Genomic DNA, 23,763 nt, shown 5'->3' with positions numbered 1-23,763 from the left:
CACTTCTGCACATTTCAAAGGGGAATTCCATTGATTTTTCAAATTTCTACATTCTATACAATTCAATCAGTGAAATGTAAGCAAAGTAATTTGAATTGTTTTAATGTGAAATGGTGGACTGTAGAAAAAATGACTGACTCCAGGGAACAGAAACCAGAGGTTGCAATGTTAACAACCCAAATACAGCCAATTTACGTACTATCCAAAACAATCAGTGACCCTACATGTGTCTCCTGAGATTTTAAATGTAATGTTGATCATGTGATAATGGTAAAATAGCTGTAAATCTGAAAAATTACGTTTTGTCTGGGGACTATTTTGCTTTACAACATCCTGCATGTGCCTCTCTGCCATGAATGGATTTAGAAAAATAAACCTACCAAAAAACAATGTCTCAGGCATCAGGTAACGTATTTGTAACTGTTTCACGAAATAACTTTCTGTGAGGGAGTCTTTAGAGGCATTAACCACTTTAATGTAAAATATTGTTTATTTGCTAAATTTAGCTTACAAAGAAAAAATACAAGAAAAAATGTGGCCTTTGCAAAGTTATGGCATATTTTATTGTTATGCATTATGCTTCTCTTGTATGTAAAACAGAAACTGTCCATATTTGCAGAATGCCCTGTTTAAATTTGTTCCCTGTAAAGAATGTGATAACTTATTTTCACTTCTAAAATCAATCAAAAACATGTTAACTGGAATATCCAAACATTTGCATACGACTGTATAAGCCTAAAACTTTGTACACATCTCTGGGGCACAATGACATTATTTCTACTATGCACCTCTGTAGTCAGTTAGGAGGCCTATGATGATTTCACATGGACTGACCCCACTGTCCATGCATTCAGAGACGGCACTGTACCTTTGGATAACCACACCGGAACACGTGGCTTAAACACATGTTATTTCAGCACAAGTTTTCTATTAGAAACTCTCAGAAAGTGTGTTTTGGACAAATTCCTACCACTCAGAGTCCACGGGTGTGATGTCGATGCGGGGCGTGATGAAGGGCAGCGTGGTGGGCCGGCAGACAATCTCCTCATCAGGGGTGCGGGACCTCTCTGCCTGTCTCCATGACAGCGGGGGCAGCTGCAGGTTGCCGGAGAAGCGCCGCCGCCCCCGCCGCAAGTCCACTCCCAGCGTGCAGCCTGAAGATGTGAAAGATTCACTGAGAGCGCAGTCTGGAGTCCCTTTACTGTCCTACAGACAGAGAGAAAGAGAGAGAGAGGTAGCACTTTGAAATTTCACATTGGCCAATTTATGTGATTAGCTCAATAAACTGTTTGCATATATCACCTATTCCAGCATGGCATTATCCCAAAATGTCAGTGATGTTATAGTTAATGTTACATATATTTAATACTAGCCTTTTAACTGACTCAGAATGGGTGATACAGCAAACACATACACAATTTAATAAGACTTAGCATTTATCACAGTGTAACTATTTGAGCTGTGTAAAGAACTTTGAATAGACAAAAAAGCACCAACACAACAGCAGATTTTAATTGTGTGTGCAAAAGTAAACAGCTTAAGAATTAATCAAATGAATAAAATAAAATAAAGACATAAAAAGTTGACAGCCAATCAGCTACTTGTTACTATGTCGTTTATGTAATTGACGTACACTGGTTGTTGTTGCTTGCAGGCTCCTTATAATTGCTTATTTTTATGAGACATGTAGTTGTTTAGTGATGTAGAAGTATAAAAGATCCACAAGACATACTCAGAACCCTACACTGAGACATGTATTTATTATTATTTATCCTTTTATTGTTCTTTTATCATTATTTATTAATTTATCACAGTTACAATAATGTCTTGTTATGCTGTCCAACACTATATTACACTGTAAAAGATTCACACTTCACACAAAATTGTATGTAAAGTAATTTATTTGGGCAATAATTTGTTTTGGCAGTTATTTGTTCCCTTTAGACTGAATACAAATAAATACATAAACACAGTATTGGGTTTTGATGTGTGTCAGTGTCATATCTTCACCAATTCCAAAGCTCTCCTTAAGTGCTACACATGAAGTTTAACAAATCCATGCAACAGCTACAGTGCACCAAGAAGTCAGGAACCAGACCCTGTTCTTCTGCAGCCTTCTAACCAACACGTTAATAACTTTTTAAAAACAAAAAATCTCCTTACATTTTACAGCATTTAGGTTTATTTACATTGATTCTAATGTTATTTAGAGATTTACTGTTAAAAACACTTACTGCTAAGATAAATAGTTTCAAACAAATTAGTTCTACATAAGACTTCCACAATTCTGTATACATGTCTCGTTCACCCGCCAAGACCAGGCTAACAGCGATCACCAAGAAACATCCTCAGAGGCTTCACTTTTTGAGAAAACACAACTCCCACAACAGCTGCTGGTCAACTTCCACAGGTGCGCCATAGAGCCCATCATCACATACTGCAACACAACATGGTCCTCAGGCTGAACCTCTGACTGCAAGAAGGCCCTCCAGTGCATCATTAAAACATCTCAGACGATCGCCGGCTGACAGCTTCCAACAATGGAAGATATCTATAGAACCCGCTGCAGCCGCAAAGCCATGAACAGGATCTGCAGAGACCCAAAGACACAGCATCTTTACCCCTCTACCGTCTGGCAAGCACTACAGAGCCCTGTATGCCCAAACGACCAGACTGAAAAACAGTTTTTAGCCTACAACTGTCACACAGTGCTTACCCACCCCCTGAACCCCTTATAGCAGCAACACAACTATGACTATACTGGACCGCCGGTACACTACTACATTTACACATCTGCACATACTGATCTATGTGTCGTCCATTTCTACGGGCACTGATGGCACTATATTCCAACACTGTGACTGTTTTCTATATTATACTACTATTCTTAAAGTTCAACAGCATATCTCAACATATATTTCCCTCCATCAGAGTGCAACAATTTATTTATACCACCACGCCTTAATAATTGCACAATAATTGTTCGGTGCAATATCCCTTTATTCTTTATGGACATTTTTCTTTATGGACACTTTATTATTGTATCCTGGGTACATATTTACTTTTTATTTATTTACATTTCATTTATCCTATATTGTGGATGGTGGCACAGTGGGTAGTGCTGTCACTTCACAGCAAGAAGGGTTTGATTCTGGGTTCTGGGTTCGATTTCCTGGCCGGGTGACCAGGGTCCTTTCTGTGTGGAGTTTGCATGTTCTCCCCGTGTCTGTGTGGTTTTCCTCACACAGTCCAAAAACATGCAGTCAAGCCAATTGGTCATGCTAAATTTCCCCTAGGTGTGAATGTGTGTGTGATTGTAGAAGTCTGTGTGTCTAGACTGGACTGGTGACCTGCCTAGGGTGTTTTCTGCCTTCCACCCAATGATTGCTGGGACAGGCTCCATCTTTAGCCCACAAATGCATTTTACTATTTACATTTACTTAAGCATCTACAGGCTTGCTCCAAACGACATCTCATTGTACTTGTACAGTGTCAATAAAGATATCTTAACTATCTTACAAAAAACCAACAAGCCTAGCAGGTATTAGGAGAGGAGGAGCCCATATCTTTTACAGCAAGCTTGTGCTGTGTAATCTGTGATGTGGATAGAGCTTCCCCACTGGGCTCACTCAGGGTAAGAATCAGAGAGCAAGAAATAAAAAACCCATTTACAGCCTACAAATGAAAGCCACTTCTGGAAGGAATTTCATTCAGAGCACAATTCCAATTAATCCGATGAATTAAAGTTCAATCAGCCCTAACCCACAATGACAGAGAGATGGATTTACGGTTTCCAATGAAACACGCTGAATAAAAGGGCTGTGTGGATGCTTTTAATATGCACTGTATTTAGGAGAATAAATGAGGCGCAACACTGACTTTATTTGAATTTCATTTGTTAGGAGAATTTCAGTGAATCCTTCCACTGAGAATATCGCCTTTTCATTTACACATGACTTCAATATAATTTGCATATCTTACACCACGGACTACTACGAACTGCTTGACTGAATGATTTACTCAGCCTCACACTGGTCAAATACTGAATCTTAAAAGATCTTGCATTTACAAGACTGTCTCTCAGTCTCTGAACTAAAAGTTGGATCATTTAGTTCATTTTGATCACCAGCATCTCTTGCTAATTTGTGGATTTTAGCATTTTTAGCATTTGCACAAAATTAACTCCACATAATATTACTAGGCACTGTAACTGAAGCTGGCAGAGCTGATGTTCTGGAGATGGCACCACTGCCTATTTTCTGGCATGAAAGTGTTGCTTACAAATCCCTATGATTGCACCACCAACTCCTGCCACTAGAGGGAGACCAAGTCTTATAATCAACACAACACTTGAAGTAACTGCAGCATGGTAAAGAAAGTAATGCTGGAAAGATGGTGGTCAACACAGGTATATGAAATACATGATGGCAGCAAATGCAACCCTGTTAGAGATGATTCAACTCTGATATTAGTCAGACTGCCTCATTCCGCTCTGAAATAGCATTTAGCGTGCTAACTGGGAAGAAATGTATGACAGTGTCAATAAAAAGATCCACACAGGTTCTTGTTTATTTATGTCGAGACTGGATCATTCACTAGAAATGATCTGCAACATAAATACTGACACTTTTATAAAATTTCATCTTATATTAAAACTTTAATAATACATTTGGAGGCCTAAAAAAGCAGGATTCGTCTAATTTGGGAAGCACCGATATGAGAATCATGGGCTACTGTTGATATCCCAGATTTGTCATGTACTTTTTTATGTACTTTTAATGTACTTTTTTTTAAGTAAATATCTGCCAATACTGATATGATTCAGATATCATCAGGCATCCCTAATATTCTTTCAAATCAGTTTTAAGAAAAAACTGACCAATACATCACCAGTACAATCACAGTTAAAAGTACCTTTGTCTCTTTCAAGCATTTACCCTTTCTGCATGAAATTATGGCCTGTAAGCTACTGCCTGTAAAACTACCATCTACATCTCCAGTGAAACATCAATCACAGATAGTTAGCTGTCGAAAGGGCAGCAGGCTACATGGTACTCGCCACACTGAGATTTACAATCTGTCAAATATGAGTGGTCAATCATGCAATCAGTGGCCTACAGGTTTGAACATGTCCATTCAATGTTCAAGTTCAAGCAATTGCTAGAGTGACCCCCATCATTCAGGGTTCTATATGGTTTATAGAACCATGTGATTAACCAGATGACACTCAATCAGTCCACATCTCTGAGCTACACTGAGTGGTCCTGTCTTCCATGCTCACAGCAAAAGTTTTCACTGCGACAACGTACATACCTTACAGGACCCATGTCCTACATTCTTCTCATATTACATTTATGTCCCTTTTATAAAATCTGTGTAGTATTATGTACCCAAAAATGACCATTTTCTAGCCTCTCTTTACTCCTTTTTGCCTATTTTTGTCACTGTGCTTTCACTGCTATGTAATTTATCTATGTTCTGATTGGCTGCCCTATACTGTGCCGCTGAAACACTCCTTATAACTTCAACATGACTGGGCAAACTAAAGTACTTTAGGCTAAATATATTTACATATATCTGAATGCGCAGGTTTGTGACATCACAAAACAATGACTTCAAAACAGGCCGTTTTTGCAGCTTAGCTTCTACATATGGACTGTATGTACTGTAAATATTTATATATCAAACTTACTTTTAAAAAAGTGAGGAACATTTTGCTTTCCGTGACATGGACCTCTTAATATGATATGGATTCATTTAAATGATTCTGGGTCACTGACATAAGCCTAGAAGCACCCGACAGTGCACTGACACCACTGCTGTAAGAAGGAAATTGAGATTTTATCTCTGCTGTGTGGTTGGTGTGATTTAAAGAAATGTCAGTTTTTTTGTCAGGCGATCTTTGAAAGATACAAGTGGTAGAGTGTCTCATACACCACAGTATGTCTCAGTGGTGACATCTGAAGCTGCCTAATATAATATTTACATATCATTAGGAAAAGGAAATTAGTTCCTGCTAGGCAGAAGCTGATTGTCCTATAAATAAACACTACAGTAAACACCAAGTAGCTTGATTAATATTTTTTTTGTCTTCAGAAAAGCTGCAGGTTAATAGCTTCCAAGTGTTCTCAAATCACCAATAACATGTTAGTATTTGAACAGTAAGCAATGCATGAAATACTGTAATACATTTTTAAATTCATAGAGACTCTAATGTAACTCTTAGACAATATCATTCACCTCTATGGACGCCTGGTGTGTAGAAGAGTAACTTCAGTCAATCATGAAGCATCAACACATTTATCATGGCCTTGTAAGTTTACTACTGTAAATACTGAAAACATATTTTTCTGTTTCTATGAAAGATAAAACAATCATAACACTGTCTACTTATGTACTATGATGTATTTCTGAGGGAAACATGCTATCAGGGAGGGTCTCTGAGCTAGCTGAATAATAGATGGGGTCGGTGGGATGGGGAGGTATTATTATTACCTGGTTAATATTACTTGCTCTGACTGCTGGTGTCTGGTCGTATAATATCAAACTCAGAAGACGTTTTAGAGTAAGACAAAAGTTACTAGACTTTAATCAAAGATCATGGAAAAACAACTATTTTTTAAATGGTATGATATGAAGCTTAATCAAGTTAATGACTCTATACAGAACAACAGCATGTTGTCTTTCATTATGGCTGTCAGAATTATGTGATTAAATTTGATCAATTAAAAAATCACTAATTAAAATGTACCTGCATGGTGATGATGATGCATAATTTAAATTCTCCTATTGACGTCCCTTATAGTAAAAAACAGAGCTTAGTAGACACCTCTATATACATGTTTTCCCAAAGAGAAATTTAACATTTCTACATTTCTACATTTATATACATTTTTAACCATATATATATATATATATATATATATATATATATACACACATATATCGCTGTCGAAAAGCTCATATCTCATATCTGTAGAAAACCTCATATCTCCAAAATGGTAACCTACTTTACTTTCAATGTAAGTCAATAGAACTTTTTTCAAGTCATTTCTTTTAGTCCAGTCATTATGAAATTTACATACAATGTAAAGAGCAACAGGTATTTTCAAATTATGTCAAAAATGAGGATACATGGTTTTCTTCCGACAACAGCAATATATATATATATATATATATATATATATATATATATATGTTTGCATAGTTTGGAATTATTCAGTTAAGTCCATGATTATTGCCCATATTTTTAAAGTCTCATTACTTGATTACTTGTCAAAACAATATGTAATAATAGTAATAATACATTACTTGATTGCTAATATAATTGCTGTACATTCATCCACTTGTATTTTCTGGCAGATGTACAGCAGCAACTGAAAGGATAACTTAAGCTTAAACTCACAACAGTGGCATGCAAAAACAAGTAACAGGTTACATATAAACACACTTGAAGCCAAAACGAACAGCATTTGCTTCTGACAAAAACACAAAATACAGAAGGTATCAGCACACTCCCACAACACAGTCAGAGCTAGAGAGTTCTAGATGCTACAGACACGAATACACACCCACACACGCCCACTTTACACATCATCAGCAGAGTCAAGAGGAACATCGCGTCTCCCACGTGAGCACGGACAAAATATAGTTCCAATTTCATACACATTATGTGCCTGTAAATTAATTCACTGACCTACATTAGTCCCCCACTTCTACACTTGATGATGTGGAACTGTGCTTAATTCAATAAAGGCTAAAAACACAGCAAATGACAGCTTTTATTAAGAGTGCCTTGCAACAGGTCTCTTTTACTTTCACAAAAGAGGTAGAAAAATTCTCATGGCCTTGGTGACTTGCCTGAAAGGGACAGTTTAAGGTAAATAATAATGATCATTTTAATTAAACAGGAGGAAATGTGGTTGGATGACTTTCCATATTTTACAGCTCTCTGAAAAGTTTGCAGGTCTACATTCCACTACAAAAAGCATGCATAAACTGCCCACGAAACATTCTTAGCAAGGCTATAAAGCCCCAGGGAACACAGAGTGTTATATTAAACATCCAGCAAAGCTTGAATGAAAAATATAAGATATAAAAATATGATAAAACACAGCTTAAAAGCTGCTGATCAGACCCATCAGAGAACTATGTGGGCGCAGCTAATGAGCAGCTTGATTGACAGCTCTCTGTACAACACCCCTAGCCTGCTTCACTACTCATGTAGAAGTCATTATCCAGCTTCAATGTGACAGTAACTGGATGAAAAAAGCCACAGATACACAGACAGATGCGTGAACGAACAAACGGACGGATGAAGCAATGAACAAAAAGTGTTTGTGTACAGGCGACAGGCAGCTACAGACAGGTGTTCTAGCTCGCTAGCTTTTAATCATGCTGGGTTAGCTTTAGCCCGCTAAGTTTCTCGGACTCTGAAACTGTTCTGTGTGGGCGAAGCAAATTGCCCGTCAGGTACCTGTAATGTCAGGTAAGGTGAATGATTACGAAAGCGTTACTCAAGATTAGGAATGTGATGAAATATATTGGTCATTTATTGGTCATTGGAACATTATTCAAAGGGTATACTTAGTACATGTTTACTGTTTGCCAAGATCAAGAACAAGAACACTCAAATTAAAAAGAAAACACGTATTTTGGTTCCCTGGGCCTTTAATTTACTTTAGAGATACAATGCAGAATGAATATGTATATACATCAACAAATCATCCCTTTGTGACTTCTAATCTAATTAAAGAAGTTAATAATTAAAATAACTGAAGTTAATAACAGGGAGTTAACTCCTCCTCCCTCCTCTCTGGTTTACTATAAACTCTATTTCTAAATTATGTTCCCTGTGCTGGAAATTTTGCTACAGCTTGAAATATTTGACACTTAAGTTCTGATTTGTTTTTCTGGTTTAGTTTCTTAAAGTCCATCTTTCCTTTTTTCATGGATTTTAGATTATGTTCACCCCATTTCAGTTTTTTACTTACTTTATTCTTCCTCCTTGCTGACTTTGGGGGTTTGGGTTGGGATGGACTCATGGATTGTTTTAGGGCTTTTTTCAGGTAAGGTTCAAAATTTCAGGCTGAACTCACTGGGGTGGTTTGTCTTTTGGACCTTTAGTTACAGACAACAATTTTACCACATTCCACTACAGCTTTTTTTAAGTTACACTGATACTGTACACTCTGTCTCGCCTCCAGGCTTTTTATTTCATTTTTCTATTTTGAAAACATTAGGTTATGAAAAGGTACGAACACGCCCCTTTCCCCTGAGAAAAACTTATTTAAGGTATGTAATGGGTAAGAACTTTGTTGTCAGCTCCATCGTTCCACTGCACCTTTTTGCAAGTATGCACAGTCAGTGCATGGGGCTACACTGCAGCCTTAATAAATTAAATGTTAATTTCAGGCACATTATGGGTGCACATTGCAGTCACATCAAGGCACCTTCTGCACTGTGCCTGTGGTTATTTGCCATAAAGAAAAATTTTATCTTCATGAAACAGCCTGGATAAATGGCCTGGGGCAACCCAGCTTGTGAACACTAGTCTCAATGCCCAGATACATTACTGTACACACTACTAAACGTTTCCCTAATCCTTCTATTAAAGACCTGCTGTACTGCTTTAGCCCAAAGCTCCTCAGTGTCACTACCTCAGCTCTCATCTGATAACAGACTTTTACTCTGTTCCTTAGAGATCATTACTACAGGCCTGTCATCTTTACTTACTACTACTGTATTGACTGAAATCCTTAAAAACTTATGACAGCCTTGTCTACTTTATGCAAATAAGTTGACTATTACCCCATTGTCACCTTCATGTGTCTGGATTATATCAGGATAAAGCCAAACCACATAAAATTGCAAATGTAAGCGCATCCAAGACGCATTTAAAACAGATACAACCCCGATTAGTCAAACCACCTCAGGAGGTGGTCTAGATGCATTTGAGCTACGTTATAGCAGTGTAAACACAGCCGTCTCACCAAGACATACTTGACAACCAAAACCCCTCCTCGTACAACTGAAACTCCTCCCCATGCAGTATGTCACTGGGTATGTTACATGGTCCATGGAAGATAATCACAGAGGACACACATGGTTGGGAACCAGATGAAACTGAATGCTTAATAATAATATGGACAGACAACAACCATCTGTAGCATAGCACAGGAAGAAGGTGAAGGATTAAACAATTGGTAACTGGTTGTCAAATAATGAGCGAATCTAAATATTCCGTCTCACACGGCAATCAGATTCAGTCAGACTAACCAGAGACAAGTTTGACTACCAAGTGTAAATGTGGCTAAAATCTTATCAGGCTGCAATCCAAATACTTGTTACCTTAATCCAAACCATTCAACTAAGAAAAGGAGATCATACAAAACCAACCAAACTAACAAATGCATCAGGTTACAACCTCCATGGCTTCATTCCACAAACGGAAAACTTCATGCCATTTCTGATGACAACTCTTAAAGCTCAGGTTAAGCTATAAATGTGACAAACTGATACATAATGGGCCTCATTCACAGATATACCTACCTACGTTTTTTTCTTAAATTTGCTCTTGAGAAAGGTCCTAAGAAAAAGTCTCCATCAGATTCATGATGTGTTCTTAAAATGCAGAATTGTTCGTGCCTTTGTGTTCGAGTGCGTGCAGACTCTGTTCTAACCTAAGAACAAATCCCAAATTAGAAAACATTGGTGAATACCAGAATCTTCATAAAAACAGTGTAAGTGGGTTTTCTTCTTCAGAACAGTTGGTGAATAATTTCCCAATGTGTCCAAAAATTTGTAGACCCCCGCTCATCCAACGTTACTTAAGAAATCAAAGGTATTAATAGTTTGTACCTTTTTCACTGCAGTGAAAGCCTGTACTCTTCTGAAAGGCTTTACACTAGATGCTGGAACTTTGCTGTAAAGATTTAATGGCATTTAGTCACAATGATGCCCATTCACTCCAGAGACCGCAGGTCCACTGCTCCGCAGCCCTATGCTGGGAGGCTTTACACTCCTCTAGCCAATGCTTGCCATTAGGCATGGAACTTTTGACTCACATGCTCCAGAGCATCTCATTCTTTTCTATGGAGATCATACAAGCTGTTTGTGCGCAACTGAACACCTGTGTCAGCAGTGGGTGCATCTCAAAGTAACTGAATTCACTAATTATTAGGTGTGTCTGAATACCTTTGGACATCAAGTGTATTAAACTTAATTTCAACGCAAAAAAAAGGCCTAAGGATTATTCAGTAATTATACTTCAGTAATTACATAGAAAACAATGCAAACCTGCAGAGTTATTCTTAAGTTATAGGAGGGAGGAATGGACGCCTTGACCCATAAGTGAGACCTGGCATTGAAGGAATCACTTATGGCTAACCTCTTAATTTCTGACCTGTGAGTGGGTCTAGATGTCCCTTTCTCATTCTCTCAACTATTTAATTTAATAGTAGTTACTAAATGAGTCATAGAAGTCACAGCTTATATGCAGTTCCATTATAATAAGCCTCAATATTAAGACAAATAAGAATATTATGTCTAGAGTTTATTAGAGGCATGATTGTGATGCAGTGCTTTTCATTTAGGTTGAATGGAGCATGAGGTATAGCAGCTCTCACAATTGTGTGGCAGAATTACAGCACAGTATCCCCAGATGAACTTGGGGAGAGAAACGAGAGAGAGAGCGAGAGAGAGAAAGAGGGAGCGAGATTGCTGAGTAATTCATCAGATGTGTCCGGGTCTCCCCGTGTCTGGAAGGATGGAGGTGACCTTCTGCACAGAGCAACTCTCTGGAGAAGTCTGCGGTCAGCTCAGTTCATGACCACAGCACATTCACCTGAGACTACAGCCTTTTTTTTAGTCATTAAAATAATGCAGCTTCATTCTGGTACACTGGGACACAAAGCTCTGAACTCAGACCAACAACCTTTTCTCCTTCAAACTAAAACCACACCAGCCACAAGCAACACATTAACTCTAATTGCTCCATAACCTCCCTCTGCCTGGGTTTGTGAAAGTAAATGTACAACAGAAATTAAAGGCTGAAATTAAGTAGTGGTTTATAATTTCAACCACAATGGGATCCTCTAACCTGTAAATAGTATTTACAAAAAACTTTTTCATCAATAACAACCAAACGGAATAAAGATGTGCTCATGTATCTGTCACTAACTGATAAATCCAGAGCTTAAAGGGCCCATTTCCTACATTTTTCTAGTATTTTATTTATATCCCTGAGGTCCACCAACATTTTTGTGGGTTTCTGTACCAAAAAGAGTCCAAATTCATTTGTATGTGACTATTTTCTAACCTCTTTGCAACCTTAGAGTTAAACAGTCTGTTTTTGTTACTGTGCCTTTAAGATTTACACACGTACATGAGCTCTCTTTTGATTGGCTGTCCTATATTGTGCCTCATTCAAAAAGCTGAAACACTCCTTATAACTTCAGCATGAATGGGTGGGGCTAAACTGCTATAAGCTGAATAGGTGGATTTATGTAAATGTTTTGTTTTTTCATCACAGTAACAAATGAATGGTATTTTTGGAACTTTAACATTAATCTCTTTTATTTCAAAAAGGCAATGTAGTTTTCCACAGTATGGGCCCTTAAAATGGTGCCAAAACAATCCAGATTCAGATCTAGCACTTCCGAGATCAGATCCAGCACTCATTTTGGCAGATCCCACACCTTGTTCACGTATAAATTCAGCAATGATCTGTAAATATGCTTCATGAAACATTACGTAAAATCTAGGGCTGTCAAAGATATAAACACATTTTCCTGAGTCAAACCCTTCAAACCATCCACAGTAATGCAGGAAGCTGAGTTGCATGGCACTGTATGTTGCTAAGACAGAATCTGTGATTGTAGCCCTCTTGAGTTTTAATTGTTTTTTAAAGTGATACATTCAGCACCTTCAGCTGAGTACACTGGACAGTGCTCACAGGAGAACTATGGATTAATCACATGCAGAATACTAACAAGAGCAAAGTGTAACGCTACAGTTCCCCTCCAATGTAGAGGCTCAACTCTAACAAGAATACACAAGCTGTACGAGTAAGAGCAAGAGGCTACAATCCTGGAGGAGTTGGAACTGTTAGCTACATATGATATTTAATGATACATAAACTCATTGGTTAGAAAATGCATGAAAAGATAAAAAAAGATGAGCGATGAGATAAACCACGTGACTTTCATGGCCAGTTTCATGGGAACACCGCATTCAAATGCAGAAAAATAATAATATTAAGTAATAAATACATTCTGATGAAGGTTATTTAGTCCACTCTGGCTATAGCAGAATGCACTCATTTTAAAGAGAAAAATCTTTCTTTAGAGTCAAATTTGAGCAAAAAGACAAATGGCAAAAATAAAGATGAACTACATGAAATAATTTGATTATTTGCAATTAATTATTTGACAGTCCTGGCAAAATCAAAGTTATATTATAACACCCCCCCCACCTCATGTCATAGAGTATAGACTCCTCTTTGGAAGTCTAGGCATGCACGCTGGTGAAAAAAATGCCATATGGCATTTCTTTACGAAGAATTTGTACATTATAGTCAATACATTATAATGTATTAAAAATTCTTGATGAATAGAAGAATAGAAATGGTCCAAAATGACAATTTTCCTGTAATGGTACCATTTTGGGGCAACTACAATGACATACTTGTCTGATTGGCTCAAAGATAACTTTCTGTTGTTTTTTTATGATGATATAATGATAAAAAGACAATACAGATGCAATGCTCATCACAATGCTATGTGAGCTTTGTAACACTGAGCAAAACAGTTGTCCCTTAATCATTATTTATCAACTATTCATGCTTTAGCACAAAGGCTGTTTGTTGAGGTTGTCTAAAGAGTTTATTTAGGAAACCTATCTATGAGACAAGGTTAACTGCTTAAAGCTGCACTATATAACATTTTTTGTCAAAATTGAAAGAAGTAATGTTACTGAACCAAGACAAAAAACACACTAAAATATGGTGTTTGTGTGCTGTGAGTCACCATGTAAAGCCTAAAATAGCCATTTAAAGGGATCAAATTTTGTGTGAGTTTGTCGGACCATGTCATAGGTGTTAACATCACATGCACAGAATCAAAAAGAAAACTGGCTTGATGTTTCGGTCTTAAACGTAAACTCAACATTACACTGATGAAGATATGGTGACAAAAGCAGATAATCCACTCACATTCTCAGAAGACACATCTTCTGACTGAGTTCTCCTTTGAATACTCTTTCAATGCACACACAGTCATCAGATTCATAGGGAACCTAAGCGCAACCACACATCTTCACACACACACACACATCTTTTAAGCCGCTTATCCTTCACGGGGGGGAGCTGGAGCCTATCTCAGCAGTCATTGGGTGGAAGGCAGGATACACCCTGGACAGGTCACCAGTCCATCGCAGGGTAGACAGACAGACATATACATTCCTAAGCGCAACCAACATTACAAAATATTCTTCTGCATGTTGCGTGTAACTGCACATTCCCACCAGAGATCCAAATCCCTAAAACCTACATAGTGTAGCTTTAATACTAATTCTAATATTAATAACACACTCATTAATCCTCAAATGCTACTAAGAACAGTACTACTGAGCTGCATCAACCTGCCAGATCTATCAATATTCAGTAATTTTTTAATGAAGCACTGAGCAGATGTGTGTATATTGCTGAATAAAAACATAGATTAGGTTCTAAAGAAGGTATTTTTCAAGGACAAATAGCATCTGTGTTCTGTGGTACTATGTATCTTCCTGTGGCACTTTTTAGTACAGTTTTATCTGTCAATTTGCCCCAAGAGAGCCGTTTTCCCCAAAGCTCGGGATAAGGAACAATCATTACAGCAAAAGCAAGAGAATGACACTTAGACTACCACTGTGCTTGACATTCACTGTTTGCTCATGAAGACACTGGTCCATTTAGAAGAGCCTAACAGATCACTGTGCAGCACACATCATCTACACACAAACACATGCTTATGCACTGACCTCAACACGGAGCACGCAGCTATTCATGGTGCCTAAAAGGAGGTTTGTCAAGTATCAACGTGCAACATTCACCATCAGCCAAGCAGGGAGGAGGAGAACGCAGAACACAGACAGAGATGAGGAAAGAGCAGCTCAGCTGCAGCATCCCTGCACAGCACTGTGGGAGTAGAAGCAGCATCTCTGTGCATTTCAGAATGCCTCAACAACACTCCTGTACGGTACTCATTCACTGTACACTGGAAAGACATTTAATGAATGAGCTGAGAGAGGAAACGTACAGTCCGTTTTACGTAATGTTCTACACACACAAGTGGTGCTGGACAGAAATGGTAGCATTCATTATCACTAAATTCTCCAAATATATCATCTTAGCTGACTGAACTAAAAGTTTGCAATAACCCCTTAAACTCTAGGGCCCGTATATACAGTGGGGCAAAAAAGTATTTAGTCAGCCACTGATTGTGCAAGTTCTCCTACTTAGAAAGATGAGAGAGGTCTGTAATTTTCATCATAGGTACACTTCAACTATGAGAGACAAAATGAGAAAAAAAATCCAGGAAATCACTTTGTAGGATTTTTAAAGAATTTATTTGTAAATTATGGTGGAAAGTAAGTATTTGGTCAATAACAAAAGTTCAACTCAATACTTTGCAACATAACCTTTGTTGGCAATGACAGAGGTCAAACGTTTCCTGTAAGTCTTCACCAGGTTTGCACACACTGTAGCTGGTATTTTGGCCCATTCCTCCATGCAGATCTCCTCTAGAGCAGTGATGTTTTGGGGCTGTCGCTGGGCAACACGGACTTTTAACTCCCTCCACAAATTTTTTTATGGGGTTGAGGTCTGGAGACTGGCTAGGCCACTCCAGGACCTTGAAATGCTTTTTACGGAGCCCTCCTTCGTTGCGCAAGCAGTGTGTTTGGGATCATTGTCATGCTGGAAGACCCAGCCACGTTCCATCTTCAATGCTCTCACTGATGGAAAGAGGTTTTGGCTTAAAATCTCACGATACATGGCCCCGTTCATTCTTCCCTTAACACGGATCAGTCGTCCTGTCCCCTTTGCAGAAAAACAGCCCCAAAGCATGATGTTTCCACCCCCATGCTTCACAGTAGGTATGATGTTCTTGGGATGCCACTCAGCATTCTTCTTCCTCCAAACACGACGAGTTGAGTTTTTACCAAAAAGTTCTATTTTGGTTTCATCTGACCACATGATATTCTCCCAATCCTCTTCTGGATCATCCATATGCTCTCTGGCAAACTTCAGACGGGCCTGAACGTGTACTGGCTTAAGCAGGGGGACACGCCTGGCACTGCAGGATTTGAGTCCCTCTCGGCGTAGTGTGTTACTGATGGTAGCCTTTGTTACTTTGGTCCCAGCTCTCTGCAGGTCATTCATCAGGTCCCTCAGGTTCTGGGAGTTTTGCTTACCGTTCTCATGATCATTTTGACCCCACGGGATGAGATCTTGCGTGGGGCCCCAGATCGAGGGACATTATCAATGGTCTTGTCTGTCTTCCATTTTCTTACAATTGCTCCCACAGTTGATTTATTCACACCAACCTGCTTGCCTATTGTAGATTCACTCTTCCCAGCCTGGTGCAGGTCTACAATTTTCTTCCTGGTGTCCTTCGACAGCTCTTTGGTCTTGGCCTTGGTTGAGTTTGGAGTCTGTTTGAGGCTGTGGACGGGTGTCTTTTATACAGATAACGAGGTCAAACAGGTGCCATTAATACAGGTAACGAGTGGAGGACAGAAGAGCTTCTTAAAGAAGAAGTTACAGGTCTGTGAGAGCCAGAAATCTTGTTTGTTTGTGGGTGATCAAATACTTACTTTCCACCATAATTTACAAATAAATTCTTTAAAAATCCTACAAAGTGATTTCCTGGATTTTTTTTCTCATTTTGTCTCTCATAGTTGAAGTGTACCTATGATGAAAATTACAGACCTCTCTCATCTTTCTACGTAGGAGAACTTGTACAATCAGTGGCTGACTAAATACTTTTTTGCCCCACTGTAGGCCTACATTCCACCATGTTTACTGGAAAATAAGCCCTAATAAATCCAATTCATAATATAGCCAATTCTGATTTCTTTCTAGCTAAATTGCCAGATTTATATTATCTTTCTTATCCAAAGCTCACACTGTTTGGGCCAACAAATAAACATATGAAACACACTAGTACAATTCATATACTTTCAATATAATATAAATAATATTATATGCTCTTTAATGGGCAAAATCGGCCAAAATTTTAGGTTTGTAAAAGCTGTCTGGCTGATTCTGATAATAATAATAATAATAATAGTCATTATTATTGTTGTTGTTGTTATTATTATTCATTTTTGAATTAATCTATTTTTACAGTTATTATTCTGCTTTATTCTAGCACAAGATCATTGAACTCTAAAAAGGGCTGCGCTTTGAAATTCAATATGTTTATGGTACCAAAAGAATTACTTCAATACCAGAGAATATAATAATTCCATGTCATTCAGTGCCAAATATCAATCCCTAAATAGTCTTATCAGCATCAGTCAGCCAATAAGCATGCTTGGACTGGCTGTCTAAATTACATTCTGTACGAATATTTTTGTCATTTTTGATTAGTCTGCAGTCTGTTGATGTCAGTAAATATGCCCACTTTCAGCACTGTACCCTCATTTCTGGTTTAAGCCACAGCCACCTACAATTTGTAATTTAAAGACAGCTACACTATGTGTAAGTATGTGGACACCCCTCTTAATGACAGAGTTCTGGTCTTTTAAGTACACCCATTGTTAACAGGGGTATAAAATCAAACACATCGCAATAAAATCTCTATAAACAAACACTGGCAATAGAACAGGAGCTAGATCTGCCCCAATCTACTGTAAATGCTATTAATATGAAACGGAAATGTCTAGTAGCAACAACAGCAAAGCAGTAAACCATGTAGCTCACAGAGCAGGGCTGCTGAGTGCTGAAGAAGGATAAAAATCACCTACTCTCTGTTGCAGCCCTCACTACACAGTTCCAAACTGCCTCTCGAAGCAACATCAGCACAAAAACTGTGCGTTGGGAGCCGCATGAAATTTTTTTTCTATGTTTCTATGGCAACTCTATATTAATGCCCATAGTTTTGGAATGGGATGTCCAAAAAGCTCATGCAGGTGCGATGATCAGCGGCCATATTACAGAAATTTCACACGTTTAGTCCTTACAGGTCCAGATAAGATTTTTCACAGATTCGTATTATTAAGGAATTGAAGTTAGACCTGTGCGATGTCTAAAAATAATTGGCACAATATTTTTTAGTTAAAAAACTTGATAACCTTTTTATTCTATTTTAGACTATGTGCTTTTTTATATTAACTGTTTTAATGAAAATCTTTAATAAAACTCACATATTACATAATACCATACTGAGTAGCCCAACATCTTCTGAGAACTACTTTAACTGTGAAGCAACATTAATAGCTGAATAACAGGCCTAGAGAGTAAAAGTTTGATGAAATCACTGAACTTATGGTTACTGAGTCCAAAAAAGACTCTTACATAGCGTATATCTACCAGCATGGCAACTGGGACACCACTATTTCTGGGAAGGCAATATCGGTATAGAAAATACACCATGTCATATAACACACAAGCACAAAAACATACACACAATTGAAAATAAGACCTAAACATCTAGTGACTTTGCTTTTTTGTTCTGAATTGTGGATGACAGATGGCTATTGTCCTGTTCAAAATGTGGACACAGCTGTGCACTACGGAAAGAGATAAATTCACGAGGGCTTTGTGTGTGTGTGTGTGTGTTGATCCGCAGAGCCGGAAGGCTTTGATAAAGCAGGAGCACAGCTGTCGCAGTGTAGGGGGTGATTTAAAGGAATGACGGAGACAAGCAGGCAGTGATTGGATGGACGAAGGCCAAAAGCATGGCAGCTGTATATTACTCAATGAGTAACTGAAGGAATTGATTGCACTCATGATATCCAAAAAAGTCTTGCCAGATTCTACCTAATGTCCCTAGACATGCTAGAGAAACTAGCATTTCATCTCTCACTTTGACTCAATTCTCATTTTTGTATCCTTTTCGTGTTTTTATCTATCAGTGTCTCTCACTACAATATCCAGCATGCATTACTCCAATATGACATACAACTACTGGGAAACCCCGCTATGGCAATAAAGAAATCCACTGATGCCCCAAGCTAATAAATACAGGCATGATATTGTGGGATCTGAGCATTAAGTTAGCTATCTGGCTTTTTCTGCATTCACCAGCTAGTGGGGGAAAACTGAACAGCCCACCCTCATGTATCTGTATGATGTAGGTATGTTTACAACAGATGTAGCCATATTTACATTTTTTTTATTTTGGCCACAGTGTACCTTTAACAAGGCCAAGAATCTCCTACTTTGACAGGAAAGGGCCTCTGACTGGCAAGTGAAGCAACCAACCACAAACTGTTGTGCATTGTATAATTTGTAGGTGCAGGTGATTCTCAAAACAAGAACTTACCCACATGCAACAAATTGCTATGCATTAGCAAAGGTATGGATTTCTCACTTAACACTAAGAATAGAATGCATGATCCAGAAAACCTACAAAAAAGCATAAAAAGGGTCAAAATGACCTGTATTGGAATCAGGGGTTTTCTTCCTTTATTTTTATCTTCAACTTAAAGAAATAATTTAAGAATTTGATGATACACAAATGCCTTAATGTTTCAAAGATGTTTATTTGATCACATCCCGTGTATATTTTTTACATGTACTGTAAGATGAAATTCAATACTATTTAAGTGCATAAGAACTTTTCCTCAACTGACATAAGAGGTACTAAAATGAACATCTGATGAATAATCAATCTTTATTTTATTTATTTTATTTTTGCTTGTTTGTTTTTTATTCAGTCTCTCAATCCATTAATAAATTACTCACAACTGATATCTCTTACAATAATACAGAAGAAGCAACACGCTAGCATGTATTAGCTACAGTAATTAGCGGATTTAGAACATCTAAATATCTGTTTCAAAATCTGTCACTTATTTTCTGAGTTAAATAATACAGTAGGCTATTTGTAGACATATATTATCACATGAACTTTAGGTCAATGCTTGCAGCAAGTTGACAATTTATTGCTATGACAACTGATGTCTGTAACAAATTCTAATTAGCAAATGATATGGAACAGGAGATCTGCATAGAAGAGGCCTATTGAGCAATGAAATGTCCTTAGAAAAGAAATGTTTTATAAAGGTAGAAAACAATGATAATAAAAAAACTTTAGGAGAAAATCCTGTAGTAAATTAACTGACCTTCTTACAAAGTCTAATAGTCTTATTTTTACAACACAAAAAAAAAAAAAATTGACAGAATCACAACCATTTTTGATTAATTCCTAAAAGAACAAAATATTCTAACTGACAAAACTTATAAAAAATGTGAGGGGTATGTCAAAATTCCAAAATAGGAAACGTTTTTACCTCTTTTATGCTATTTTTTCAGGAACTCTGACAAAGAAATATAAAAATAATATATGTGAGGCTCAAACAACATGGAATATCAGCGAATTAAACATTTTCAATGTTTACATATGTCACATTGACCCTACTGGGTCAATGTGACTGGGGTTAAATGCTACTTAAAGCATAATATAATAACTTTTTAAGTTTCAATGCTGTAAACTTCACAAACTCTTTTCAATCAAGCAACCTATACATTGCCCTGAAAGGTTCTTTTACAGCACATATAGCAGGTAACTGCTTACACAGGTGTGTTTCCTGTGGGACTGAAAATCCGCTCCAAAGAAGTGCATACAAACGTCGGTCAATCACAATGGAACTAACATCATCCCCAAAGCTAAGACGAGCTTAATGTGCAAAATATATCAGGTGTTCTGTGTACATCTGTGAGCTCCATGTCTTAGGCTAAGATCAGGGGTTAAGCCAAGTTCCCTGACCAATTGTCTACCTCTACAGTAAATGTATTAGATGGTCTAATACCACAGCAGGGTTCAGTAATGGTTCAGCCAAAAATCTAATTTACACAAATTTCCATTTACCCCAGTTAGTCAATCAGCCAAGACATGTTCAGTGTCTAAAGTTTGCTTCTGAGCTACAAGGCTAATGTAGCTAATGTAGACACAAGCTGATACCCCACCAGTTAGCACTGTATAAACTGCATGTCTAAATCATCACAAAAATACCTCAAACTATGCTGTAATCTCAAACAGTGGTTTGTGGTTTCTGATACTGTGTGATTCACTGTTATCTACAGTATTGATGTAGTTACTCAAAAAATGTAATACAATACAGTTTACTAATTATTTCCTCAAACTGTAATGGAATTACATTAATCATTATTTCCTGGAAAAAGCTATGTAATTACTCATTTTACTTCAACATTACTCTGTAAAACCTACACATCTGTACCAACTGAACAAGTCATTAGTCATTTTCAATACTTTAGTCAGAAATAAGCAGCCAATGACAGTAAACATTGTTTAAAAACTATGGTATCCCTGTCTTTCAACAAGATGAAGCCAGTTATGATGGATTAAAATTACACTCAGTGATTTGCATGTATGACATCATAACCTTGTGGTGTTATATAGAATCATTTTCAAAAAGGTTCTATATAGAACCATAAACAACACCTTCTCCTTCAATCTGAAGAACCATTTCACCATAAAAAAGAACCCATTAAGCACGCATTTGGGTCTATATACAACCACTGACTTACTGACTGACTAAAGAACCTTCGAAGAACCATCTTTTTTAAGAGTGTATGTTGCATGTAATTAATAGTATTACTGGCCATATTGATGTCATTCATTGCCAGAAAGACATAAGCAAGTCTGCTTGAGATTATTCATATTGTAAGATTGGATTATTTAGTGATGCAATTTGAGGCAACCCTGTAATGATTAAGACATGCTGTTTCCATGATGCTATTTTGTGGTTCTAGACCAAATCAGAATGTTTGTAAACATAAATGGTTGGCTATATTTCCAGGTGGATTACTTGTATCCATTTAGCATAAGCAGTGTATATTGTTTTATATCAGCCAATAAGGTAAGCTATCTAGCAAGCAAGGTAGCTAATTAGCCAAATTAGATGCAATATAGTGACATAAAAATGACCAAACAGACCAAAAAATTGTGGCTATAACGGTTCCAGCTGTCTCTTAAGCAGGTGGAAAATGAAATAGAACAAGAACTGTGAATACTGTTGGTTCATGTTGGGGATAGTTCTTGTTTTTGAATGTACAGTGGAAAAAGACCCTTATAAAGTGAATGCTTCTTCATTACACCCTACAGTAAAATGTGTGGCTGGTGAAGGTTCGTGCATCATGAAGTTACTGGAGTGATGGCCTGAAGATCAGCATTTGTATAAAACCTTGTTGTACCACTGCAGCACTACCTGCGTTATCCACCTGGAAGTTCTTTGCCGACTTAATTAACTGATTTGTCCTATAAGCTTTCTGTTAGCCTTATAATTCCAGTGTAAAACTAAAGAAGCATACTTCAGACGCCACATGTCTTGGCTGACTGACTCGGGGGAAAATTGTATAAATGTGATTTTTGTTAAATTAGATTTTATATTCTTTGGGAAATGTAATTGTCTGCTACCAGACTGCTACCAGTCAGAACCAAGTAAAGACTTGTAGACAAGAAGCAGGGAGAGAAAAATGAGAAACTGAGGCCATTAAATCCACGGTGTGCTGCAGCCGAGTGCGATGTGGATCATGTTTCCATGAGGTGCTAAAAAGTAAGCGCGTTCAGGAAGAACCACAGACCCTGAGTGGAGAGCTGTGAGTAGGGAGTGTATGTTACCATGGAAACCAGCCATAGCCGACCCCTAAACGGGAATTTCTCCTTCTTTCCTGGATGAGTGAAAGCAGAGTAGTCATGGAGGACCAGTGCTCAGAACACACACACATCTACAAACTGTAACACGAAGTTACGTAACACACACACTGAATGAATTTTAACAACCTTCAGCTTCTTGTTTTTTCTTCTGTCTGTTGAGATCACAGATAAAAACAGAGGAACAACATCTCACTGTGAGATGAAGGTCAGACACAGGACTGGAGCTACTGTGATCCACTATTCAACACACACCCTGTGATTCAGTCCAGTACCAAAGCAGACATGCACACACACACTGCTGGGTTCCTGCTGAAGCTGACATTAGCAGCAGATCAGGCTGTCCATCAGGACAAGCTCAACTGGCGTAATTACTATCATTGTGAACAATGCAATCGCTTTTCTCTGTTATCATGTAATCTTCTATAACTGAGCCTTTATTATACGCTTTACAATACATTTACCAAGCTGACATTTCAAGATGGCCATTTCTTTAACACTTTCAGTGGACAAACAGAATGACCACAAAGTCTTGTCTAAAACAAATACACCAACGAGTGAAGGGTTTCAGAGAGGTGTGAACAACATATCAGGGCTGTTTGTGATAATAAGACTCACAATATACTCTGAATGAAAGAATGTGTGTGTGTGAGAGAGAGAGAGAGAGACAGAGAGAGAGAGAGAGAGAGAGAGAGAGAGCGAGAGAGAGAGGGGAAAAAGAGAAAGAGAGAGAAGAGAGGGAAGACCAGGAGAGAGAGAAAAGAAAGAGGGGAGAGAAAAAGACAAAGAGAGGAAGAGAGAGAGAAAGAGAGAGAGAGAGAGAGAGAGAGTAAGAGAGAGCGTGAGAGAGAGAGGAGAGAGACAGACAGACAAAGAA

Source organism: Colossoma macropomum, unplaced genomic scaffold, assembly GCF_904425465.1.
Source record: "Colossoma macropomum unplaced genomic scaffold, Colossoma_macropomum, whole genome shotgun sequence".
Lineage (NCBI taxonomy): Eukaryota > Metazoa > Chordata > Actinopteri > Characiformes > Serrasalmidae > Colossoma > Colossoma macropomum.
The sequence above is the reverse complement of the archived record's forward strand: the minus strand, read 5'-3'. Positions refer to the sequence as shown.